Source organism: Polyodon spathula, chromosome 35 (assembly GCF_017654505.1).
Source record: "Polyodon spathula isolate WHYD16114869_AA chromosome 35, ASM1765450v1, whole genome shotgun sequence".
Taxonomy (NCBI): Eukaryota; Metazoa; Chordata; class Actinopteri; order Acipenseriformes; family Polyodontidae; genus Polyodon; species Polyodon spathula.
Window position 1 is genome coordinate 4,672,338 of NC_054568.1, and position 5,139 is coordinate 4,677,476.

The window sequence follows — 5,139 nt, forward strand, 5'->3', positions numbered from 1 at the left end:
TTAGATCAATCAACGCTGCCCTAAACCAAATGATCTTCAGTGGGTGCATGCTACCATTGTGGGAAAGTTTTGATATTTTGACAGTGTAGTCTCACAGACAGCCAGTGTGCTGCAACCTGCTCAAATGTCAGTTTCAAATCCATTGTGTGGTCATTGCTTGTAACACTGTTGTCTGCTAAAAGTTTTGCGTCACCCTACAGAATTAACTAATGTATTTGCAGGCTTCTGCGTACTTTGGACGAATTGAATGTTATGGCGAAATATCAAAACGATAGATGAATAACAAAATAATTGACTGAGTTTACATACATATATACATATATATATATATATATATATATATATAGATAGATAGATAGATAGATAGTGTGTGTGTGTGTGTGTGTGTGTGTGTGTGTGTGTGTGTTTCAAACCTAATCTTCTAGGTGATGCTAAACTTTTGGCCACAGCAGTTGTTGACCGAGGGCGGAGATGTGTGGAGAGCCGACTTCACGCCAGAGGGTTCCTGTCAAAATGTAAACTAAAAGTTAAGTTAATAGGGTGATCTTGCTTTTGAAAAGTTGCCAAGTGTGTTCGTGTTATGCGCGTTTTCTATGCACGGGGTGACACCTGTACACCGGATACCACGGGCGGGACTTGTTGCAAATGCTTCGCTGTGATTGGTTGATTTCTGATACATTATTTTTAGAAAATGAAAACAAACAGGTCAAAAAGTACTAAAGAGCTTGAAATATATACCACGGATGCTGGGTTCTAGTTTTGAAAATAAAATAACATTAATCATTTAAAAAAAAAGATACACTAATAAGCATTTTACCGCTTTCATAAAATAGGAGTTAATTAAAAACTGGAGAAAAATGCTTTACATTATACATTTTAATTATATTATACCATATAAACAACTCAGGTTTATTTAAAACGTCCATTATATAATTCTGAGAAGAGACCAAGCATAAAAAAGCAGAATTAAAAAACCTTTGAGTTATTTAATCTCTCTTTATTTTTTTTATTTTATTTTTATAATCGATTCACTATAGATTTGTTCAGTCAACGGATGCGTCCTGTATTGCTGATCAAAATCAGCAGAGCATGTACTGCCTAAATTGACCACAAGATGGCAGTAAAAACAGCATCTTCAATTCATATTCTACCAAGTCCTCTTTAAATCTCAGTTTTGCACAATGAATCTTAAATGACTTGATGTGGTAAACTGTTTAGAAATGCATACTCACCACGCTGGTCGGGTCGACGTGAAGGGAATGTAGGAGGAGTTTTTGGACACCAGATCCCTCCCACTTGTATTTTAAACCAATTGCCTCTTTCACATCCTGGAGTCCCTCCCACAGACTGGAGGCTGGCCTGTTAAAATGAATCGGGTTCCAATTAGTTCAAAACACAATCTTTTAAAATCCAATTTTCTCAGCACTGATTGCAGTCGCTCCTTATATCTCTACAAGCATGCTGTCCGATTGCAGTTAGCGGGTGACTTTTGAACTAAAACCAATCCTGCTCCCCTAATAAGAGGCACAGCAATGGATTGTAAAACCTGCACCCTAATAGCATACCAAAAAAAAAAAAAAAAGGTTGCAGTTCGTTTGGTTTTCACACAGTCGTGGACTCTGGAACTAGGGGTGCACCCCCCTGGCTTTGCAGTTTTGTTCAATGACTTTCAGCACCCCCCACTTTAAAAATTGTTCCTGCGCCACTGCACACGGTTCTGTATTGACTTACCTTTGCATCTGTTCTCTCAGAGGTGGGACCTTGTCTGTCTCCCAGCGTGATGATGTCACAGAAGGAAAGCAGCCTTGAAAGACCTTGGACTGTGCAGGACAAAGTAGACAGCCATCAGGTTTCACTACACACTGTCGCAATGAATCATCCACGACTCCAGAGAACCCCACATCTTCTGCCTACATCTAGTGCCACTTTCAGTCTGCCTGTACTAAACTTGTAATCTGTGTTTAAACGTTACTGTTTACCAATCTGTTTTGACTCTACTTGCTTCTAGTTGGATGATAGCCTTTGCATCCCTTTCATACCCACTAAACAGCTAGAGCAGAACCGGTCTTATCCGATTGGCTTGGTTCCTGGGCTCCGCTGGATATGCAAACATGTCATATTAACACGAGACGGAAGCGTCAACAAGAAAGCGTGCGCACAAAACACAAACTGGCTTCGGAGGTCTGCGTGAAAAATCTCGTTTCGACTTTGTAACGGTACAGCAATTCAATGAATCCCTTTCTTTCATTTAGGAGGCTGTGTGGTCCAGTGGTTAAAGAAACATGCATAGGTCCCCGGTTCAAATCCCAGCTCAGCCTCTCTCAGGTGAGGTGTTGTTGTATGTTACTCTGCAGCTGATGCATAGTTCACACACTTTGTGATGGTGGTCCACTATGAAAGGCGCTATATAAAAACAAAGATTATTATTTAACATGGTTAAACTGGTTTCCATCAGTGCCGTTCAGTAAAAGACACACGGCAGAAGCCCCATCGGTGAATAGAGGGGATCGGATATGACAAGTTCTACTGTATTTTTTAAAAGCCTTTTGGAGTGCATACACCTGGTCAAAGATGCTTTGTGTATCAGCTGTGGAACTAATGATGTCATCGCGATCAATACTATAGGCGGAGGGTTTATGGAAACTGTAAAATGACAGCCGTTAAACTTCTATAAAAGATAGTTGTGCACCTACTAGGTCCAGAGGGGTTGGCTGTGCAGTTCTGGTCTCCTCCACGGCACTGTCCAGCCACCACAGTTCACCACTGTTTCTGTCCTGCTCTCCCAGTCCAAATCCACTGGTGTCCTCCTCCGAGAAGGCAGTCCAGCCATCCAAGGAGGTAGAGTTGGGACTGACAGCAACATCTGAGGACACACAGACAGACTTTGAGGTGCTGTTGAAGCATACAGTGTAAGAAATAACATGCAATGTGGCTGGTTTTAGAATGGCACATTTGTTATAACTGGATGAGATGTAAATATAAAATTATAAGCGTACCATACAGACAGATGGACAGCCAGCTGTTGATATTCAAGATATTTAAGACCCCACCCCCCACCCCCGTTATTATATGTGCTATAAATTTTACTTTTTTTTATAAAAAATATTAACTACGTAAGATGTATTTCTTAGAGTGCCAGTTATATAATCCATCATTGCCCTTGCTTTAGAAAAAATAGAAATAAAAAGGCTTTTATTCCCAATCTTGTTAGCTTTGTTTTTCTTGGTGGCTTGGCTAGTGTTTGGGTTACCCTTGCCGTCAAATTGGGAATGAAAAACGAAGCACCACTTGCCAGCACTGCCCTTGTTCCAGCAGTCCCAGTGGACGCGATCCCCTGCCTTCTCAAAAAGGCCAAATTCCTCATCGTCTCCTGCCTGTTCAGAACCGCGGCTCTCCCTGTCATTAGCCACTGCACTGTCATGATTACCAATCTCCCTGGTCGTGCTGCAAGAGAGAGAATGACCTCTGACCTCTGCTGAGCTCTCCTGCACCGCGAGCGTTGCCTTGGTTACAGAGACTGACAGATCAGGCCTAGATTCTGCAGCAGGATTACCAAACCACAGCTGCAGTGGGTTATCTGAAATGGGGGCTATGTTTGAATCGCTGACTGTCTGTCCTGCCTGGCTGCTGTGAAACCCCGATAATAAAGTTCCCTGCTCCGTGCAGCCTGCTTTTTTATTCAGGCCCTGCCTCTGTGCCTCACTGTCGATTTCGGCTTTGCTTTGTGCAGGGTTGCCAGCTGCATTACGAGTACAGATACAGTCTATTGGCATGGGTGTGCATTCAGTCTTTCCTGTCAAAGAGTCCAGAGCCTTTTCACAGGCATTGACACATTCTGAAAAGTGTTTGCCACATGAACCAGCTCCCAGTTTTTCTTCTTGGGTCAACTGCTGCACTGAAGCTTCAAACTGACTTTTACCCAAAACAGAAACAAAGTCTGTGGCCAAACTGTCATAGGAGTCTGCCCTGTAGGACGCACAGACATTATCCGCTTCTCCATGGCATACTCCATGAAGCTTTCTTTGCCTTAGAGAAGCAATATCACAACATTCACAGCCCTGTGGGTTGCAGCAATAGTTTTCCACAAGATTCTCACTTTTCTGATGCCCTGATGGGTTCTCCAGAGTCATTTCCGCAGAGCAGCAGCAATGGTTGTGAAGCTGAGATGCCGCAGACACAACCTGGTTCCTCATGGTCTCCTTCATCAGATCTCCAGCTAGTTGTTTGTTGCCTGCCTTGTTTGTCTCCGAATGGACCTTTTGACCCTCGCACCCAGGATCTGCCGATTCCCTCTGAACATCACCACTCTGCGTACAGCTATTGAACCCACTCCTCATGCGGTCTTCAGCGCTGCACACGTTTTTGGCATCACGTCTTCCCAGCACACAAGAATCAGTGCTTGATTCTTTCACATCGTCTTCTTCTGCCCCTTGCTTGTCCACATCAACCGGTGTAAAAACCCAGCTCTCCTTCCGCTCCACTGCACTGCTGCAGGTCTCATGCGCTGAATCAGTCCAAAGCCCTTCCCCAGCTATTATGACATCTCTTCCCAAAGCCTGTGCGTTTGTCTCCATTGCTTTCCATTCTCCGTTACAGGACTGGACAACAGCCTTATCCTCCTTCCCAGGAAAAGCTGCTCCCCCAGTCATATTCCTGTCTTCCCTTCCCTGGAGGTTTAGAAAAAAGTCATGTCTGCCAACAGCCTGTGGTTGAGAAGCAAGACTCCTGGTAGCCCTTATGTAAATTCTCCCAGTTCTGCAGTATCGGTCTCTTGCTTTGATACTCAGGAATGAGCCCTCTTTTGTTGTTGGGTTCACTTCAGAAGCTTTTAATGTTGCCACGGCTACCGGTGATCCCAGGTTGCTGATTCTGCTTAGGCTTAAGGTGCTTACATCTGCAAGAACAGCACGATAGCTTCTCTCCGCACGACTGGAATAGCACTTGCTTGCATTCAAGCAGGACAGGGTACTGTTAACCAGTGGTTCTGACACCAGCCTCACCTGACAGGCTGTAATTCCACCCGGACCTTGGGAATGAGCTTGACGTCCTGGCTGTTTAAGACCCGCTTTCTTCCTGTTTTTGGCGCAGGCGCCCGGGTGAGCCGTCAAGTTCCTAAGGATTCCGGATTTAAAACCCCCT

At 44.1% G+C, this 5,139-nt stretch overlaps 1 long non-coding RNA gene across 1 annotated transcript; it reads right to left on the bottom strand.

Annotated features, from left to right (window-relative positions):
* Positions 1-392: 392 nt before the first annotated feature.
* LOC121303806 lies at positions 393-1,818 on the bottom strand. The gene is made up of 3 exons (XR_005947872.1): positions 1,732-1,818; positions 1,233-1,359; positions 393-505 (listed from the first exon to the last, which is right to left on the bottom strand). It is a non-coding gene; the product is annotated as an uncharacterized LOC121303806 (long non-coding RNA).
* Positions 1,819-5,139: the final 3,321 nt, after the last annotated feature.